General features: G+C 42.7%; 1 long non-coding RNA gene across 1 annotated transcript; it reads right to left on the bottom strand.

Moving 5' to 3' along the window:
* Positions 1-12,134: 12,134 nt before the first annotated feature.
* On the bottom strand, positions 12,135-20,805 carry LOC138876547 (uncharacterized). Its single transcript, XR_011401882.1, has 3 exons — positions 20,783-20,805; positions 20,384-20,450; positions 12,135-12,278 (listed from the first exon to the last, which is right to left on the bottom strand). It is a non-coding gene; the product is annotated as an uncharacterized lncRNA (long non-coding RNA).
* Positions 20,806-21,920: the final 1,115 nt, after the last annotated feature.

Raw genomic sequence — 21,920 nt, 5'->3', positions numbered from 1 at the left:
ATTTGATCGGCCATGGAAATATATGTCTCCACCTTCTTGTCGTTGGACTCAATTTTCTTCTCATACGATTCGTTAATGCTTCAAGCATTTTCATTATCTCGGGGTTGACTCGGGCTCAGCTTCACCCGGTCTCTCGATGATCTGAGCATTCATCCGGATGCTCTCCTGGGATGGTTCGGGCTCAACTTTGCTGGGGGCGTGGCTTTGATTTTGCAGTTGCGCTATAGTTGCCTGTTAAGCCTACAATATTTCGAAGATTAACCATAGGCTAACCCCATAGCCTTTTCCTTCGGGTGCTTCTCGAGACGTTGGTCAGGGTCCTCCACGAACGCTATTTTCTGGATCAGTTGGCAGGTTGACATTGATGGCCACCTATGGGTTAGCGTCGATCGGATCGACAACTAGGACCCTATTGGGATTAGTAAGAGGTACCTCATTTATAGGCACCAAATTGTTAGTTTTTCCATGATGGCCAGACTCAGTATTAACGTTCAAGTGGGAAGACTGAGAATTTGACATTTTTAAACTGGCCTGAAATTAAGACATTAAAGAACATGCATAAAATAGAGTGTGTTATGGAGATTTGTATCAAATCACCACTATTATCCTTAGCCACACGGTGGGCGTCAAACTGTTAACCCTTAAAAAGGATAACAATTAAATTTTTACGCAGTTTTTAGGATATGCGGATTGATTCAACACAAATAATCAAAGATATTAGATAAACGAGCGAAAGAAAAATGAATAACCAAACCAGTTGTAATGTTACGGCCCAACTTGAACTTGCGGTGGACAATAGTTTTGTCCTCGATCGGACCCTCGAATTGGAGCCAATAGAGAATGAAAAACAAACAATAAAGTAATAGCTTTGCTATAGTTAGAGAGCAGTAAAAATGAAATTATATTGTCTTGGATAGCATGCTACAATGTGTCCTATTAAATAAAAGGCTTCTCCTTCATATAGTAGGAGAGTTTCATCCCTAGTACAATTCTAAAAAAGATAAAAATCCTTCTTTCTCATTAATTATTGATCTGTTATAGATATCGGGCGGGATATGACCCATTATATCCGGTTGAGTGCGGATATCACGGCCCTCTGTTAGTTGCGTGCAACCATTTTCCATGTTTTCCGAGGTCTTGGAGCTCGTTCTGGGTTCGGGGAGTGTTATCTTATCAGGCCCGATGGCGAGCACTCCATTCGGGCCTTGATACAAAGAGTTCCCAGCTTCAATTTCGATCACATATATTCATATTCTTACTTCGTTTGATCCACAGTATAATCGGGGTGTGCGTTAACCCCGATTTCACCCGTATACAAAGGAATATGATCTTAAAGAGAACATTGGTCCAAATTAGTAGTAAAACATACATACACGATAAGGATAATAAATTTCCGTTGAACTTGTCCAAAATTTCTAGTTAGACGCTTATATTTTGCAGATGGCTTGACATTTTGATGTACTTATCTAAAGTATATCTAATACCACACTAAGAAATACTAGACAAGCACATGAGAATTTTATGTGTGTAAAGAGAAAACCAGAAAAGAAGCTACCAAAATTTTGAAAAAGTAAATATTCCGGTGAAAGGGAGTGGTATGGAAGAGTTTAATTCATTCTATGGTTTTGGCGATTGAAAAGGAACAAGGGATGGAGGGAAATAGAGAAAAAATCTTTTAATTTTCAGCCAAGATTTCCGTAAAAAGGAGAAGAATAGAATGGAGAAGGTCACAGAGAGTTGAGCATAAAATCAAGAATGGATTGTCTTTCAAAAAAAAAAAGAATGGAATAAAAAATTACAAAAAAACCAGCCATATGATTAGGGGTAGGTATAAAATGTGTTATTTTTCTGTATTCGTAAAATAAATTTAAGACAGTAGAGCAGAAACAAAAAAGAAGAAGAAGAAAAGTTCGAGGTCAATGGTTTTATAGTGTATCCTTCAGAAATATAATTCTCTCACAGCACTTGAGGTTAAGGATTATTTTTTTTGTTTTCCTTATACCAAGATTCCGGAGATCCTCTATCCTTTTCGGTCAAATCCTTGTTCATGTAATAAATAAATATTAAAATTGTATGTTGATTTGAGATAATCAAAATCATAAACCTTGGAGCTAAAAAATGAAACTTTTTATAAATGAGTTGGATATGTTCCCATTTTAAAGTAATGAAAGTATGGGTATCTAACGGGCCGGATCAGCTGTGACGACCCGAAGGGTCATCACCGTAGTTCTTCCTTGTTCCGCGCTTTCGAGGCCTTGAAAACCTCGCTTTTAGTTGCCTCGATTGGCGTGCGCAGTTTGGGCGCGTAGCCAAAAAGTTTTTATGTTAGAATATGTGAATTATGTGAAACATTTGATGAATTTTGGTATTAATATGCATAATGTTGACTTCGGTCAACATTTTGGGTAAACGGACCCGGACCTGTGATTCGACGGTCCCGGAGGGTCCGTAGAAAAATATGGGACTTGGGCGTGTGCCCGGAATCAAATTCTGAGGTCCCAAGCCCGAGAAATGAATTTTTGAAAGAAATTGTTTTTCTGAAATTTGATATGAAAATTTGAAATGAAAAAGGGGTTAGAAAATATAGGTATCGGGCTCGTATTTTGGTTCCGACGCCCGGTACAAGTCTTAAATATGTGTTAAGCACTATCTGTAAAGTTTGGCTAAAAACGGACGTCATATGACGTGTTTCGGACTAAAAATGGAGAATTTGAGTTATGAAAGTTGAAGAAAGAAAATCATGTGTTTGAGGCTTGATCCTATGTATATGATGTTATTTTGGCGATTTGATCGCACGAGTAAGTCCGTAAGATGTTTTCAAGGTTGTGTGCATGTTTGGTTTGGAGCCCCGAGGGCTCGGGTGAGTTTTGAATGGGGACCAGGAGGTCTTGGACTTAAGAAAATGCAGGTTCAGGTGTTGCAGACACCAGCGTGGCCGCGGTTATTTCCGCGCTGGAGCCGCGCGGCCGCGATGTCTTTCTGTGCGGTCTGTGTGGCTGAGTCTGAGGGCTAGGGTTTCAGGTCAACCAGCGCGGCCGCGCACCAAAACAGTGCGGTCCGCGCTGGAAGGGTTCAGAGAAGCCCCAATTTTTCTCCCACTCGGTGCGGCCGCAACACATTTTTGTGCGGTCCGTGCCAGGTCCTCAGAAAGGTATACAAGTTCGGAAAATCTCAGTCATTTTTCACTTTTCAAAAACCCAAAACCTAAGAGGCGATTTTCCAAACAACCTTTTTTCTCCAAAACGATTGGTAAGTGATTTCTAACTTAATTTCTTTATTCCTTAACATCTTTTAACATAATTTCAACTTCAAATCAAAGATTTTCATGGGGAAAATTGGGTGTTTTGGGTAAAACCTAGGTTTTCTACAAATTGAGAAGTTGGACCTCAATTTGGGGTCCGATTTAAAAACAAATCATATATTGGGATTCATGGGGGAATGGGTAACCGAGTTTTGGTCCGAATCTCGAGTTTCGACCATGTGGGTCCGAGGGTATTTTTGACCTTTTTGGGAAAAACCTTAAAAAAATAATCTATTTTCATGCATTGGGGATGATTTATTTAGTAATTATTAATGTGATTAAGTAATTTATGACTAGATTCGAGCGGATTGGTGGTGGAATCAAGAGGTAAAGTTGTACTAGAAGCGTGAGTTGAGTTTGGAGCATTCGAGGTAAGTGTTTGTTCTAACTTTGGCTTGAGGGAATAGGATTAGGATGATATTTGCTACTTGCTAATGTGGAGCACGGTGTATAGGCATGGTAACGGTTATCTATGCACCAGAGTCTAGCATGACCGTGAGTCTTGATTGCTTTTAATTCGAATAATGTGACACAAGCTCCTTGTTTATTTGATAAGTTTCATATAATGTGAGCGGTTGAGGAAGAATGTTTTAAAAGGAGAATGTGTTGTGAATACTCCCTTGCCGGGATGTGTAGACTGATATATATATTCTCCCTTGTCGGGATATTTTGGGCTATTAGCTGTACCCTTGCCGGGTTAAAGGTATTGAGTTGTTATTCTCCCCTGAAGGGGTCTACTATATGAAGTCAGATATTACGATCTATATTATGGGATCGTGTGGCACGCCGTCCACTTATATATGATATTATGGGATCGTGTGGCACGCCGTCCACTTATATATGATATTATGGGATCGTGTGGCACGCCGTCCACTTATATATGATATTATGGGATCGTGTGGCACGCCGTCCACTTATATATGATATTATGGGATCGTGTGGCACGCCGTCCACTTATATATGATATTATGGGATCGTGTGGCACGCCGTCCACTTATATATATGATATTATGGGATCATGTGGCACGTCGTCCACTATATATATATATCATGGAAATCGGAGTTTCTTCTGTTTATTTCCGATATTTCATTTTTATCTGTTACTCCCCGATAGCATGTCCCCTCCCAGTTTTACTTTGTATTATCTTGTTATTGTTTTCTTGCACTTGTTGTATATATATCTGTACAGGTTAATTGTGGTAGGTACTGTCTAGCCTCGTCACTACTTCGCCGGGGTTAGGCCAGGCACTTACCAGCACATGGGGTCGGTTGTGCTGATGCTACACTCTATACATTTTTGGTGCACAGATCAGGGAGCAGCTAACGGATCGCAGCAGTAGGACTTCTGGGAGCTATCTTCAGTCCAGGGACTCTCGAGGTAGCCTAGCTGGCGTTTGCAGGCCGAAGTCCCTTTCCATGTTTTTTTGTTTGTTTATCTTGTATCAGACAAACATGATGTATTTTCCCTTCAGAAATTGATTGTAGTATTCTGTAGTAGTCCGTGAGCTAGTGACACCAGACTCTGGGTAGCATTTTGGTTCAAACTTCCGCACTTTTGGTTTTCAATTGCTTTAAATTTAAAGTCTTCCGCTTAGATTTTGTCTCGTTTATTATATTGTTTGAAAGAAAGCAGGAAAGGTGTTTAAATATTTGGCTTGCCTAGCTCCGATAGTAGGCACCATCACGACACCCGATGGTGGGAAATCCGGGTCATGACAAGTTGGTATCAGAGCACTAGGTTACTTAGGTCTCACAACTCACGGACAAGCTCAGTAGAGTCTGAGGGATCGGTATGGAGATGTCTGTATTTATCCTGCAGAGGCTACTTAGTTAGGAAAACTTCACCTTGTTCATTCTTGTCGTGCGATTCTATTTCTCAAGTACTGATTGTCTTTCCACTCTGTTCTTTCGCATATGGCGAGGACACGTGCTTCCTCTTCTACCGCGCAACAGCCTGAGCCCCCAGCAGCAGCCCTTATTAGGGGCAGAGGGGGAGGTCGAGGCCGTGCCAGAGGCCGAGGCCGGGGCAGAGCTCAGCCCCGAGCAGCATTTCCAGCGACGGAGCCTCAGGTCGAATTTGAGGAGGAGGTTCTGGCCCCAGCTGTTCCAGTGGGCCCAGCTCAGGTCCCAGAGGGTTTCATAGCCACTCCAGTGCTTCAGGACGCTTTGGTCTGACTGGTAGGCTTTATGGAGGGCATTTCTAGAGCGGGTTTGCTTCTCGTAGCTCCAGCCACATCTCAGGCTGGGGAGGAGTTCAGACTCCCGATACTCGTACTCCAGAGCCGGTAGCTCCTCAGGCCCAGGTTCCAGTAGTTCAGCCAGCCGTGGCAGTTCAGCCTGCTGTGGCAGCCCAATCAGATGGTGCGGCTATGTCCGCGGATGCTTTGTGGAGGCTTGATCATTTCACCAAGCTCTTCACTACCACATATAGTGGCACTCCTCAGAGGATGCTCAGGATTTCATATTCAGCTGTCATGAGGTTCTATGGACTATGGGCATTGTAGAGACCAATGGGGTCGACTTCGCCACTTTTCGCCTGGCAGGATCCGCCAAGACTTGGTGGAGGGATTTTTATTTAGCCAGGACAGCAGGGTCGCCATCATTGACCTGGGATCAGTTTTCAGAGTTATTTCTGGGAAAGTTTCTTCCAGTTACTCAGCGAGATGCTTTTCGCAGGCAGTTTGAGCGTCTCCAGCAGGGTCCTATGACAGTCACCCAGTATGAGACCCGGTTCATTGATCTTGCTCGTCATGCCATTGTGGTACTCCCCACCGATAGAGAGAGGGTGCGGAGGTTTATTGATGGGTTGGCCTAGCTGATCCGTGTTCAGATGGCCATGAGTGCCGGTAGTGAGATTTCATTTCAGGAGGCGGCAGATGGTGCCCGCCGGATAGAGATGGCACATGCTCAGGGAGGTGGTCATGGGTCTGATAAGAGGCCCCGTCATTCTGGTAGATTCAGTGGTACCTCGTCTGGAGGTAGGGATTTTTATGGTAGAGGCCATCCTTCGAGGCCCTTTCAGTCAGCTCTCCAGGCTTCTCATGGTACACCAGGTGGTCATGGTTCTCAGCCGCAGTATTCTGACAAGCAGCTCTTCAGTTCACCATCAACACCTATCAGTTCACCACCACTTCGTTTTTCTCAGCAGCCAAGGGCTTGTTATACTTGCGGCGATGTGAGTCACAATGCCAGATATTGCCCTCGAGCTTCCAGCAGCTCGCAACAGCAGGGTTCTCGCCCAATGATCCAGGCACCAGTTGCCCCACCGCCTGCCCAGCCGGCTAGAGGCGGGGGTAGAGGATATAGAGGTGGAGGTAGAGGTCTTAGAGGTGGAGCTCAGACCGCTAGAGGTAGGGGTCAGCCAGCAGCAGATCGTCCCCGGGATATGATTCAGGGAGGTGGGAGCCAGCCCCGTTGTTATGCTTTGCCAGCCAGGCCAGAGGCTGAGTCATCAGATGCTGTGATTACAGGTACCATTCTGGTATGTGATAGGGATGCTTCTGTGCTATTTGATCCCGGATCTACGTATTCATATGTGTCGTCCTATTTTGCACCCTATTCGGTTATGCCTAGTGACTCGTTGAGTATTCCTGTTTATGTGTCAACACCGTTGGGTGATTCTATTGTGGTCGACCGAGTTCATCGTTCTTGTATCGTAATGTTTGGGGGTCTTGAGACCCGTGTTGATTTATTGCTTTTGGACATGGTCGACTTCGATGTTGTATTGGGGATGGATTGGTTATCCCCGTACCATGCTATCTTGGATTGCCATGCCAAGACCGTAACCTTAGCCTTACCGGATTTACCCCGTTTAGAGTGGAGGGGGACTTCTGGTCATTGTACCCACAATGTTATCTCGTATGTGAAAGCTCGACGCATGGTCGAGAACGGATGTTTGGCCTACTTGGCGTATGTTCGCGATTCTAGCGCGGAGGCCCCTTCTATTGATTCTGTGCCCGTTGTTCGGGAGTTTCCCTAGGTTTTCCCTTCAGACTTGCCGGGTATGCCGCCCGACAGGGATATTGACTTTTGTATTGATATGGCCCCGGGCACTCAGCCTATTTCTATCCCTCCGTATCGTATGGCCCTGCTGGAGTTGTAAGAGTTAAAGGAATAGCTGCAGGATTTGCTTGAGAAAGGTTTCATTAGACCCAGTGTTTCGCCTTGGGGTGCGCCGGTGTTGTTTGTTAAGAAAAAGGATGGTTCGATGAGAATGTGCATCGATTACCGGCAATTGAACAAGGTTACAATTAAGAATAAGTATCCACTACCGAGGATCGACAATTTATTCGACCAACTTTAGGGTGGGAGGGTGTTTTCAAAGATAGATTTGAGATCTGGCTACCACCAGCTGAGGATTAGGGCGTCTGATGTCCCTAAGACAGCATTTCGCACTCGGTATGGGCACTATAAGTTTTTGGTCATGTCATTTGGATTGACTAATACCCCAACAGCGTTCATGGAGTTGATGAACCGAGTGTTCAGACCTTATTTGGACTTGTTCGTGATAGTCTTCATTGACGATATTCTTATATACTCCCGCAGTCAGGAGGAGCATGAACAGCACCTCAGAGTGGTCCTTCAGACCCTAAAGGATAGTCAGTTGTATGCTAAGTTCTCAAAGTGCGAGTTTTGGTTGAGTTTGGTCGCATTCCTAGGTCATGTCGTATCAGCAGCAGGTATTCAGGTAGACCCGAAGAAGATAGAGGCAGTCAAGAACTGGCCTCGACCAGCTTCAGCTACGGATATTCAGAGTTTCCTGGGGTTAGCAGGTTACTACCGTCGGTTCGTGGAGGGGTTTTCATCCATTTCAGCCCCTATGACCAGATTGACCCAGAAGGGTGCCCAGTTCAGGTGGTCGGACGAGTGTGAGGCGAGCTTACAGAAGCTCAAGACGGCTCTAAATACGGCACCGGTATTGGTTCTGCCCACAGGTTCAGGGCCATATACGGTTCTATTGTGATACGTCTCGTATTGGACTTGGTGCAGTGTTGATGTAGGAAGGCAATGTCATTGCTTATGCTTCGAGGCAGTTGAAGATCCACGAGAAGAATTATCCGGTTCATGATCTCGAGTTGGCAACCATTGTTCATGCCCTGAAGATCTGGAGGCATTACTTATATGGTGTGACATGTGAGGTTCACACTGATCACAAGAGTCTTCAGTATTTGTTCAAGCAGAAAAAGTTGAATTTGAGGCAGATGAGGTGGTTAGAGTTGCTAAAGGATTATGATGTTACTATCTTATACCACCCGGGAAAGACCAATGTGGTGGCCGATGCATTGAGCAGGAAGTCCGCCAGCATGGGTAGTCTTGCTTATATTCCAGTCAGCCAGAGATCACTTGCTTTGGATGTTCAGGCCTTGGCCAATCGTCTTGTGAGGTTGGATATTTCTGAGCCTAGTAGAGTGTTAGCTTGCACGGTTGCTCATTCCTCACTATTAGAGCATATCCGCGAGCGGCAGTTTGAGGATCCCTATTTGTGTGTCTTGAGAGACACGGTGCAGCGTGGAGGTGCCAAGAAAGTAACCTTAGATGATGATGGTGTATTGAGATTGGAGGGGCAAGTTTGTGTGCCCAATGTTGATGGGATTCGAGAGCTGATCTTAGCGGAGTCCCACAGTTCTCGGTATTCTATTCACCCGGGCACCGCGAAGATGTATCAGGATCTGATGCAGCACTATTGGTGGCGAAAGATGAAGAAAGATATCGTTGCGCACGTGGCTCGGTGTTTGAATTGACAGCAGTTTAAGTACGAGCATCAAAGACCCGGTAGTCTATTTCAGAAGATTGCACTTCCCGAGTGGAAGTGGGAGAGGATTACGATGGATTTCGTTACTGGACTCCCGATGACTCGGAAAAAGTTTGATGCATTTTGGGTCATTGTTGATAGGCTGACCAAGTCAACGCATTTTGTTCCTATTGCAGCCACCTATTCGTCTGAATGGTTAGCCGAGATTTATATCAGGGAGATTGTTTGCCTTCATGGGGTGCTGCTATCTATCATTTCGGATCGGGGTACGTAGTTTACCTCGCATTTCTGGAGAGCGGTTCAGCGAGAGTTGGGCACCCAGGTTGAGTTGAGTACAACATTTCATCCCCAGACGGACGGTCAGTCCGAGAGGACTATTCAGATTCTTGAGGACATGCTCTGAGCCTGTGTCATTGATTTTGGAGGCTCGTGGGACCAGTTTTTGCCTTTAGCAGAGTTCGCCTACAACAACAGCTACCAGTCCAGCATTCAGATGGCTCCGTATGAGGCGTTGTATGGTAGGAGATGTCGGTCTCCAGTTGGATGGTTTGAGCCGGGAGAGGCTCGATTATTGGGTACGGATATGGTTCAGGAGGCCTTGGACAAGGTCAGGATTATTCACGATAGACTTCGTACAGATCATTCCAGATAGAAGAGTTATGCAGACTGCAAGATCAGAGATGTTGCTTTCATGGTCGGTGAGCGGGTATTGCTCCGTGTATCGCCTATGAAGGGCGTGATGAGATTTGGGAAGAAGGGCAAGCTCAGCCCTAGGTTCATCGGTCCATTTGAGATTCTTGATCGTGTGGGAGAGGTGGCTTATAGACTTGCCTTGCCACCTAGCTTGTCAGTTGTGCATCCCGTGTTTCATGTATCTATGCTCCGGAAGTATCGCGGAGATCCATCATACGTGTTGGATTTCAGCACTGTCCAATTGGACAAGGATCTGTCATATGAGCAGGAGCCGATGGCTATTCTAGACCGGCAGGTTCCACAGTTGAGGTCGAAGAGTTTTCCTTCGGTGCGTGTTCAGTGGAGAGGTCAGCCTCCTAAGGCATCGACCTAGGAGTCCGAGTCCAATATGCGGAGCCGTTATCCTCATTTATTTCCCGACTCAGGTACTTCTTTCTTTTGTCCGTTCGAGGACGAACGGTTGTTTTAGAGGTGGAGAATGTGACGACCCGAAGGGTCATCACCGTAGTTCTTCCTTTTTCCGCGCTTTCGAGGCCTTGAAAACCTCGCTTTTAGTTGCCTCGATTGGCGTGCGCAGTTCAGGCGCGTAGCCGGAAAGTTTTTATGTTAGAATATGTGAATTATGTGAAACATTTGATGAATTTTAGTATTAATATGCATAATGTTGACTTCGGTCAACATTTTGGGTAAACTGACCCGGACCTGTGATTCGACGGTCCCGGAGGGTCCGTAGAAAAATATGGGACTAGGGCGTGTGCCCGGAATCAAATTCTGAGGTCCCAAGCCCGAGAAATGAATTTTTGAAAGAAATTGTTTTTCTGAAATTTGATATGAAAATTTGAAATGAAAAAGAGGTTAGAAAATATAGGTATCGGGCTCGTATTTTGGTTTCGACGCCCGGTACAAGTCTTAAATATGTGTTAAGCACTATCTGTAAAGTTTGGCTAAAAACGGACGTCATATGACGTGTTTCGGACTAAAAATGGAGAATTTGAGTTATGAAAGTTGAAGAAAGAAAATCATGTGTTTGAGGCTTGATCCTATGTATATGATGTTATTTTAGCGATTTGATCGCACGAGTAAGTCCGTAAGATATTTTTAAGGTTGTGTGCATGTTTGGTTTGGAGCCCCGAGGGCTCGGGTGAGTTCTGAATGGGGCCCGGGAGTTCTTGGACTTAAGAAAATGCAGGTTCAGGTGTTGCAGACACCAGCGCGGCCGCGGTCATTTCCGCGCGGTCCGCGCTGGAGCCGCGCGGCCGCGATGCCTTTCTGTGCGGTCCGCGTGGCTGAGTCTGAGGACTAGGGTTTCAGGTCAACCAGTACGGCCGCGCACCAAAACAGTGCGGTCCGCCCTGGAAGGGTTCAGAGAAGCCCCAATTTTTCTCCCACTCGGCGCGGCCGCAACACATTTTTGTGCGGTCCGCGCCAGGACCTCAGAAAGGTATACAAGTTCGGAAAATCTCAGTCATTTTTCACTTTTCAAAAACCCAAAACCTAAGAGGCGATTTTCCAAACAACTTTTTTTCTCCAAAACGATTGGTAAGTGATTTCTAACTTAATTTCTTTATTCCTTAACATCTTTTAACATAATTTCAACTTCAAATCAAAGATTTTCATGGGGAAAATTGGGTGTTTTGGGTAGAACCTAGGTTTTCTACAAATTGAGAAGTTGGACCTCAATTTGGGGTCCGATTTAAAAACAAATCATATATTTGGATTCATGGGGGAATGGGTAACCGGGTTTTGGTCCGAACCTCGAGTTTCGACCACGTGGGTCCGGGGGTATTTTTGACCTTTTTGGGAAAAACCTTGAAAAATCTATTTTCATGCATTGGGGATGATTCATTTAGTAATTATTAATGTGATTAAGTAACTTATGACTAGATTCGAGCGGATTGGTGGTGGAATCAAGAGGTAAAGCTATACTAGAAGCGTGAGTTGAGTTTGGAGCATTCGAGGTAAGTGTTTGTTCTAACTTTGGCTTGAGGGAATAGGATTAGGATGATATTTGCTACTTGCTAATGTGGAGTACGGTGTATAGGCATGGTGACGGTTATCTATGCACCGGAGTCTAGCATGACCGTGAGTCTTGATTGCTTTTAATTCGAATAATGTGACACAAGCTCCTTGTTTATTTGATAAGTTTCATATAATGTGAACGGTTGAGGAAGAATGATTTAAAAGGAGAATGTGTTGTGAATACTCCCTTGCCGGGATGTGTAGACTGATATATTAACCCAATTTATCAAAAATAGCGGAAAGAAATATCAATTAAGCAAGATTAAAGTACTGAAGAATTTAACAAAATACACAATATAATCTCACTAGGACCCGGTGTCACGAATCTGAGCCTCTAGAATACAGAATATCATCCTAATACATGGTATATCCAAAGTCTGATAATGCGGAAATAAAGAGATAGGATAGGAGGGAGAAGATCAATGGCTGCGAACGCCGTGCAGCTACCTCGATACTCCCAGAGGCTGGATCTGCTGATCAACTGGATCTACTGAGCCTGAGACTGCCCTGGATCTGCACACAAGGTGCAGGGAGTAAAGTGAGTACTCCGACCCAGTGAGTAATAAAAGTAACTACAGTCCGAAGATAAGAAAATCCAGTAAATACACAAAGTAAGCTAAAATCCAAATATACAGCAACATATGGAACTGAGCATCTAAACAACAGTATAAATAGAAATACATGAATGCAATGCAATGCATATAATGGTACATTCCAGTACCCACTGCGGCATGCAGCCCGAGCCATCCATATTTATTTATCGTCGACGACGCTCACTGGGGGTGTGTACAGACTCCGGAGGGGCTCCTACAGCCCAAGCGCAATATCTTGGTCAGTCATCGTTACCTGACCGGTCAGCCATTGTTACCTGACCAATTTATATCATACAGTGTCATTGTTACCACTGTTCAAGTATATCATCCAGTGTCATTGTTACCACTATTTCAAGTATATCACACAGTGTCATTGTTACCACTGTTTCAAGTCACTTTATAATTAGTCCAGAATATAATATAATAAGCCCATTGGGAATTTACAAAACAGAATTTCTCAGCCCGGAATACAATTTAAAATATCATTTAAGTTTTCAACACTTAGAATTATGGCTGAGTTTGCAAAACAACATTTAAAACCTTGGTCTGAAATTAAACGATATGCAAATCATGCTAAGCAGTAATATCAATCCTCGAAGGATTTTACAAATTGGCACAAGGCCCCAAACATGGCATCAAGCCCCGTAATATTAATGGAGTATGTGTATCAATCACCAATATAGTATAAACATCACACGAAATTAGCAAAACCCGAGCCTCGGGCCCACGTCTCAAAATTCAGAAATTTTTACATCAATACGACCCTTATCTCGCCACGAGTCTATACATACCAAATTCACAAAAATCGGAGTTCATTTGACCCCTCAAATCACCATTTAATTCTCTTAAGTTTCAAGCCCTAAACCACCATTTTTGTCCATAATTTACTTGAGTTTTCAGCTCTAATCCATGTATTTAACTTGGAAATAAGTAGAAACAACTCACCTTTGATGCTTGATGAAATCCCCCTTGAAATTCTCTCCAAAATAATCCAAGCCAAATGAAAGAAATGAAAGAAATAAGCCAAATCCGTGTTTAAAAGAATCTGCCCGTGCTTCGTCGAGTTGTACCTTGCACTTGTGCTATACAAGTTGTACATCCTATTAAAAATTTTCCTTGTCGGACACCTTCTGTTTAAACACCCATAACGTCTTGTATATGTATCCAAATGACCAACGGATTGAATATTTAGAAACTAGACTCGAAGATCTTTAATTTGATAGGTTGTACACCATATAACTCTTTATATATCCCGAGATATGAGCTTCTAAAGTAGGCTCCCCGAATCAGCAAATTCTGGAGAACGAGCTCCACCAGTCATATTCAATCGACTGTAACATTCTCTACAGATGTCCAAATTACGATTTCTTTAGCTTTCTGGAAACTAGACATAAAGGGATACAACTTTCGTTTTTAAACCATCTCAAAATTCCTTGTAGATCAAAAGATATAGGCCTCCGAAGTACGCTCCACGATTGCAGTCCAAAGACCTGCAGAAAATTGCAGCAGAAATTTCTGCAGCTTTTTCTTTTCTTTTTGGTCCGAATTTCATTCCGTTAACCTTCCGAAATCCACCCGAGGCCCTCGGGACCTTAACCAATTATATCAACATGTCCCACAATATCATTCAAACTTGTCCCAACCTTCGAAACACCCAAAATAACATCAAAACATCAAATCCTCATCGAATTCAAGCCTATGAATCTCACGAACTTCCAAATTCCATTTTTGATCAAAAACCCAACCAACCACGTCCGAATGACCTCAAATTTTGCAGACAAGTCAAAAATGACATAACGAAGCTACAGAAACTCTCGGAATTCCATTCCGACCCTCGGATCAAAATCTCACCTATCAACCAGAATTCGCCAAAATACTAACTTTGCCAATTCAAGCTTAATTCTACACCGGTCATCAAAAAAATATTCCGGACACACTCCTAAGTCCCAAATCTCCTAACGAAGCTATCCGAACCATAAAATTCGCATTTCGAGCTCTCTAACACATAAGTCAATATTCGGTTGACTTTTCCAACTTAAGCTTCCTTAAAAGAGATTAAGTGTCTCAAACCTTACCAAAATCATTCCGGAATGACTTCAAATTTTGCACACAAGTCACATTCGACATTACGGACTTGCCCCAACTTTCGGATTCGCATTCCGACTCCGATATCAAAATTTCCCCTTCCGGTCGAATCTTTCTCAAAAACCTTCAAATTTCTATACTTAGCCAAATGACTTCAAAATGACCTCCGGACATCCGAATTCACTTCCGATCGCGCTACCAATCCTTAAATCATCCCTCGAAACTAACCGAATCATCGGAAATAAATTCCGAGACCTCTAACTCACAAGTCAACTTTCGGTTGACTTTTCCAAACTAGTTCTTCATTAAAAAGACTATTTGTCCCAATTTCTACCAAACTCGATCCGAATTGACTCAAATTCACCAAGTACACATATTGAAGCATGAATAAGCATATAACGGGGAATACAGGACGGAATTACAGGAGACGACGGGTCGGGTCGTCACAAACACTGAAATGCCTTCCAACCCAAATTTATGAAATTCTTCTAAAGTACTAACTTTCACAATATACGCCGAAATGCTCACAGGTTACCCAAAATCAAATCCGAACATACGCCCAAGTCAAAAATCATCATACGAACATGCTGGAACTTTCAGATCCCAATTCCGAGGTCGTTTACTCAAAATTCTAATCCTAGTTCATTTCTTCAATTTTAAGTTTTCAAAATGAGAATTTTCATTTAGATTTGACTCCAAACTTCCTGAATTTTAATTCTGACCATACACACAAGTCAATATACCTAAGATGAAGCCGCTCATGGCCTCAAACTGTTGAATGACGCGCCGGAGCTCAAAACGACCGGTCGGGTCGTTACAATCTCCCCCACTTAAACATACGTTTGTCCTCAAACGTGCTGAGAACTACACTGAAGTAGTCCAAAATCACTTGTTTAACACATCATGCACCTTCCCATGCTACCACTACTCTGTTGAGCACATTAGCTCGATAATTCTATAGATATACTTATTTATTCAAACAAATAAGCCATTAGGCCCAATTCCAACATCCTGAATTTCCCTGCCAAGCCTGTTTCCATCATACGACCACCATATCAATCTCCACACGCTGTACCCAAACATGACTGCATAACTTTGCTGAATTCACACTTTGCATCACTTTACTCATAGAACCACAATAACATTCTTTAAACATAATAGTCGAAATTCCACGAATCTGATGCTCCCATTGCATCTCATGATCTACACAGGTCTTGCTCTAGTTTTTTTTTTAATATTTTTTTTTTCAACACCGATACGACTGAAGAGATGTGCCGAAATTCACAACCAACTGCTGAATCAACAATTCATTGGATCTACACTCCTGACAAGTTCCATTACCTTGTCCCAAACCAAAGAATGATCTTTGCTCTATAATATACTTCATATAATCAGTTTGCACTGACCCCAAATCTAGTAACCTCGTCTCACCCAGTACGAACTGCTCAGGCAATAAGCCACCTCAGACATAATCAAAAATCCCACAAGACGCCACAATGTGCCAGTATGCTATCAGTTCGAACGCGATACAAAAGGAAGGCGAACTCTAGAAGGAACTACTCAACTCGCACACTAACATAGACTTCCTCAGAAAACAGGGAAACAGAACACACAAAAGCAAATGTGGGCACTGAACTGAACATCACACTGTTGCGGCGTGCAACCCGATCCAAACAACATACCCATGGCGGTGTGCCACCCGATCCACATATAGAACTCACATAAGGAGATATACGTCGAGCTGAATAGCTCATCACATCAAAATACCGAACATCGGTCATAAACACACTAAGGTGCATAATATCATTCCCAAGGAAACATATAGCGCTATAGGCTACAAACTCAAGCACAACTGAGGTGCGATACATGATCTAAGTCTCATCCTGCTCATATAACATCACCGCTGAGCGGAACCTCAACACATAAGGAATTTACCAAGCCGTCTCACAACTCATACGGTGCAATATATCTTTACATGAATTAACTGACCACGAAATAAGACTGCGACTATCCTTCCATAAAGAGCGCATTGCTGAAATAAACACAACTGGCCTGACGTAAGGCTCACTTCCACATTTAAATCTATCCACCGACCTCAAGTCGATCCTGATCGTGCCAAGCTAGGCCAATAATCTTTCACAGGTCCATAACCCAATAAACAGAGTGCCCTCCAGGCATAAATTCTCAAATGGATGATATTACCAAAATCCTCATACTTGGTTTAAATTTCTAATTAATCAAGTGACTACATGTCACACTTATACAATATTCCTGTGGGACAAGCTCCCACCATCTTCCGAAATAATTAACGGGTCTGCACATCCAAACCACCGGCTGCACTAACGCTGAAAAGCGATCAAGAATCCCTAACCAGGATGCAAAGCCTTTCTCACAGAACACCGACCTCAGGTGATACTGACGTCAATACCCATCTTACTCAAAACACTGAAACTCATATACTGCTCATCCGAGATCGTGACATCACAGTCATTGACCAAACTGCAACCTTGGTCCTTACTTCAAATTCCATACCACTCACTGCACCTCACGTGCCAATATACGATAGACGCGATTTCCATCACAACTCTGGAACCGCCGATAGGCTAATACTTCATCACATAAGACTTTCCATTTAACTCACTTTAGGAGAACTATAGCAGCATACAGGCGAATCCTCATAATCGTCGAATATGCCAATCTCTAAGTAGTTGTCCAAGCCACCATAACACTTTCTGGGATCCGCCTACTCATAATAGGCCCTAACAAAAGCATGCTTCAGAATAACATCAATCACTACGGCCGACAAGCCTCATATGCATAACTCGATCATGCTGGACGAACCGATCACTGACACCAGTATACCAACTCAACTATGGCTAATCAATCTGCTTCCTTCCAATTTATCCTTGATTGCCTTAGAAATAATAATATCTCCTTTTAACACCTAACTTATTTTAACCAAACTCACCCCGAGTGGCCTTAAATCACGATACCATGTTGTCTCAAATACCATGACCATTTCATGTCTCTCAAATGCTACACCGCAAGTCAAAACATCATAGAACATTCTGTGTCTTTCTTCATAAGCTGCTTCAAAAGCTTGACTCTTAACCGTACTTATAGACTCAAAATCATTAGGCACCACACTTTACCTCTTGAATTAACTAGGACCGCTATTGAGAGCCACTCAGCTCTGACTTGGCCGCGAATGCAACCAACTCTACTGAATTTTATAACATATGAATACCCTCTCGATAAAGCACCTAGAGGGATCACTTCCCTCGAAGCCTGTACCTATACGAGGCATAAATCATGAATCTTCCCTCAAGTCTGAACATGAGCCAATAAGGCTAACCATAACATGCATCCAACAATTCATTTATTCAAATTACCACTCATGGTCCTTTTTCGTAGCTGCAATAACCCACCAATACGCCAATAACCAGAATTCACGCAGGTAATAAACCGTGCAATCAGCTAATCAACAGCAAGCTCCCCAACTTGGCTCAAAGCCATAGATCACAACACATATACTCTATTGCTGTCGTAATATCATGGTGAGATTAAACTCACTCCATCATAAGCTCGTGGAAACACGAATCATCTGGAATTTTAACTCTTCTGCAATTCTTGCATTTACTCACACAACAATTAAGCCCACTCTCTAGGCGACCAATTTTTTTTTTAAGTCCTAAAGTTTTCAAAATTTCGGCAGAGCCTCCTTTGTAATTGGTCCTATCCACCTGCCAGAGAATCACCAAAACCATCCTAACAACACATCCACAACTTGACAAAGCATCACAATGCATATCAATTACATAAATCTAAATTGATACATGGACATGCGTTGCACCTATTTGAATCATAACACATAGAAAATACCCTTCAACCCTCCATTATTGGGCTATTCAACCAAGTAGGAACATATTCTTCCTTTAATATTTTCGACCTTCAAGGTGGTCTCCTTGACTCAACGATTTCGTCATAATACATTTACGGAAGCGATCTCAGCTCCCAGACTTATCTAACTAGGAGACACGAAAAATATTCTTCACGCGCCCATAACTCGGGCTACTCAACAAATCACAATAAGAAACGAATCACTTAACAGTTCATCTACTATCCAGTAGGCTTCTTCGCCACTACCAAGTCGTACAAATACACCTCGCAACACTAACATACTCATCACGTGGATATCCAACCGCCATTCCGGCTAACAAGGACAATAATGAACATATGAGTTCAAAACACTTGCTCACAAAATCAGCACCTCGGTGCTCAAGCCATTGGCAAAGATTTGGCCTCAAGTCCTCCAGACTGGTCTAACTTCAAACTCACAGAGATTACACCTCGCCCCTCGATCAGGGAATCAAAGCCATCGAGATACATCTGATACTGAGCGCCCATTGGTGCATATGATCACGCGGAAGGAATTTCAAAAGTTTCTTTTCAAGCTGAATCAAGGACGCACGATAAGAATTCAAGAATGTGAAGTTTTCCTATAGGTTCGACAGCCTCTCGAGGATAAGTACAGACGTCTCCGTACCGATCGGCGAGACTCTACTAAACCGGCTCATGACTCGTGAGACCAAGTACTAGGCTCTGATACCAACTTGTCACGACCCAAATCCCAGTCGTGATGGAGCCCAACACACTACTAGGCAAGCCCAACCATTATTCAATACTTAACCCAATTTATCAAAAATAGCGGAAAGAAATATCAATTAAGCAAGATTAAAGTAGTGAAGAATTTAACAAAATACACAATATAATCTCACTAGGACCCGGTATCACGAATCTGAGCCTCTAGAATACAGAATATCATCCTAATACATGGTATATCCAAAGTGTGATAATGCGGAAATAAAGATATAGGATAGGAGGGAGAAGATCAATGGCTGCGAACGCCGTGCAGCTACCTCGATACTCCCAGAGGCTAGATCTGCTGATCAACTGGATCTACTGAGCGTGAGACTGCCCTGGATCTGCACACAAGGTGCAGGGAGTAAAGTGAGTAATACTCCGACCCAGTGAGTAATAAAAGTAACTACAGTCCGAAGATAAGAAAATCCAGTAAATACACAAAGTAAGCTAAAATCCAAATATACAGCAACATATGAAACTGAGCATCTAAACAACAGTATAAATAGAAATACATGAATGCAATGCAATGCATATAATGGTACATTCTAGTACCCACTGCGGCGTGCAACCCGAGCCATCCATATTTATTTATCGTCGACGGCGCTCACTGGGGGTGTGTACAGACTCCGGAGGGGCTCCTACAGCCCAAGCGCAATATCTTGGTCAGTCATTGTTACCTGACCGGTCAGCCATTGTTACCTGACCAATTTATATCATACAGTGTCATTGTTACCACTGTTCAAGTATATCATCCAGTGTCATTGTTACCACTATTTCAAGTATATCACACAGTGTCATTGTTACCACTGTTTCAAGTATATCACACAGTGTCATTGTTACCACTGTTTCAAGTCACTTTATAATTAGTCCAGAAAATAATATAATAAGCCCCTTGGGCATTTACAAAACAGAAGTTCCCAGCCCGGAATACATTTAAAAATATCATTTAAGTTTTCAACACTTAGAATTATGGCTGAGTTTGCAAAACAACATTTAAAACCTTGGACTGAAATTAAATGATATGCAAATCATGCTAAGCAGTAATATCAATCCTCGAAGGATTTTACAAATTGGCACAAGGCCCCAAACATGGCATCAAGCCCCGTAATATTAATGAAGTATGTGTATCAATCACCAATATAGTATAAACATCACACGGGATGGACCAAGTCACAATCCCCAATAGTATCCGACCCCGCACTCGCTATGGAGTGCGTGCCACGCCTCAATATAGCATTACGATGTGAAAGTCCGGGGTTTCAAACCCTCAGAACAGCATTTACATCTATTACTCACCTCTAATCGGCCGTAGACTAGTCCGCAATGCCCTTTCCTCTTGAATCGACCTCTTCGCGCGTCAAATCTAGTCAAAACCACAACGAATACGTTACAATAGGCTAAGGGAATATAACCCAATCGAAAAGACTCGAAAAATGTCGAAAATCCCGAAATTATCAAAACCCGAGCCCCGGGCCCACGTCTCAAAATTCAGAAATTTTTACATCAATACGACCCTTATCTCGCCACGAGTCTATACATACCAAATTCACAAAAATCGGAGTTCATTTGACCCCTCAAATCACCATTTAATTCTCTTAAGTTTCAAGCCCTAAACCACCATTTTTGTCCATAATTTACTTGAGTTTTCAGCTATAATCCATGTATTTAACTTGGAAATAAGTAGAAACAACTCACCTTTGATGCTTGATGAAATCCCCCTTGAAATTCTCTCCAAAATAATCCAAGCCAAATGAAAGAAATGAAAGAAATAAGCCAAATCCGTGTTTAAAAGAATCTGCCCGTGCTTCGTCGAGTTGTACCTTGCACTTGTGCTATACAAGTTGTACATCCTATTAAAAATTTTCCTTGTCGGATACCTTCTGTTTAAACACCCATAACGTCTTGTATAAGTATCCAAATGACCAACGGATTGAATATTTAGAAACTAGACTCGAAGATCTTTAATTTGATAGGTTGTACACCATATAACTCTTTATATATCCCGAGATATGAGCTTCTAAAGTAGGCTCCCCGAATCAGAAAATTCTGGAGAACGAGCTCCACCAGTCATATTCAATCGACTGTAACATTCTCTACAGATTTCCAAATTACAATTTCTTTAGCTTTCTGGAAACTAGACATAGAGGGCTACAACTTTCGTTTTTAAACCATCTCAAAATTCCTTGTAGATCAAAGGATATAGGCCTCCGAAGTACGCTCCACGATTGCAGTTCAAAGACCTGCAGAAAATTGCAGCAGAAATTTCTGCAGCTTTTTCTTTTCTTTTTGGTCCGAATTTCATTCCGTTAACCTTCCGAAATCCACCCGAGGCCCTCGGGACCTTAACCAATTATATCAACATGTCCCACAATATCATTCAAACTTGTCCCAACCTTCGAAACACCCAAAATAACATCAAAACATCAAATCCTCATCGAATTCAAGCCTATGAATCTCACGAACTTCCAAATTCCATTTTTGATCAAAAACCCAATCAAACCACGTCCGAATGACCTCAAATTTTGCAGACAAGTCAAAAATGACATAACGAAGCTATAGCAACTCTCGGAATTCCATTCCGACCCTCGGATCAAAATCTCACCTATCAACCAGAATTCGCCAAAATACTAACTTTGCCAATTCAAGCTTAATTCTACACCGGTCATCACAAAAATATTCCGGACACACTCCTAAGTCCCAAATCTCCTAACGAAGCTATCCGAACCATAAAATTCGCATTTCGAGCTCTCTAACATATAAGTCAATATTCGGTTGACTTTTCCAACTTAAGCTTCCTTAAAAGAGATTAAGTGTCTCAAACCTTACCAAAATC

The sequence above is a fragment of the Nicotiana sylvestris genome, chromosome 8 (assembly GCF_000393655.2).
Source record: "Nicotiana sylvestris chromosome 8, ASM39365v2, whole genome shotgun sequence".
Taxonomy (NCBI): Eukaryota; Viridiplantae; Streptophyta; class Magnoliopsida; order Solanales; family Solanaceae; genus Nicotiana; species Nicotiana sylvestris.
The sequence above is the reverse complement of the archived record's forward strand: the minus strand, read 5'-3'. Positions and strand labels throughout refer to the sequence as shown.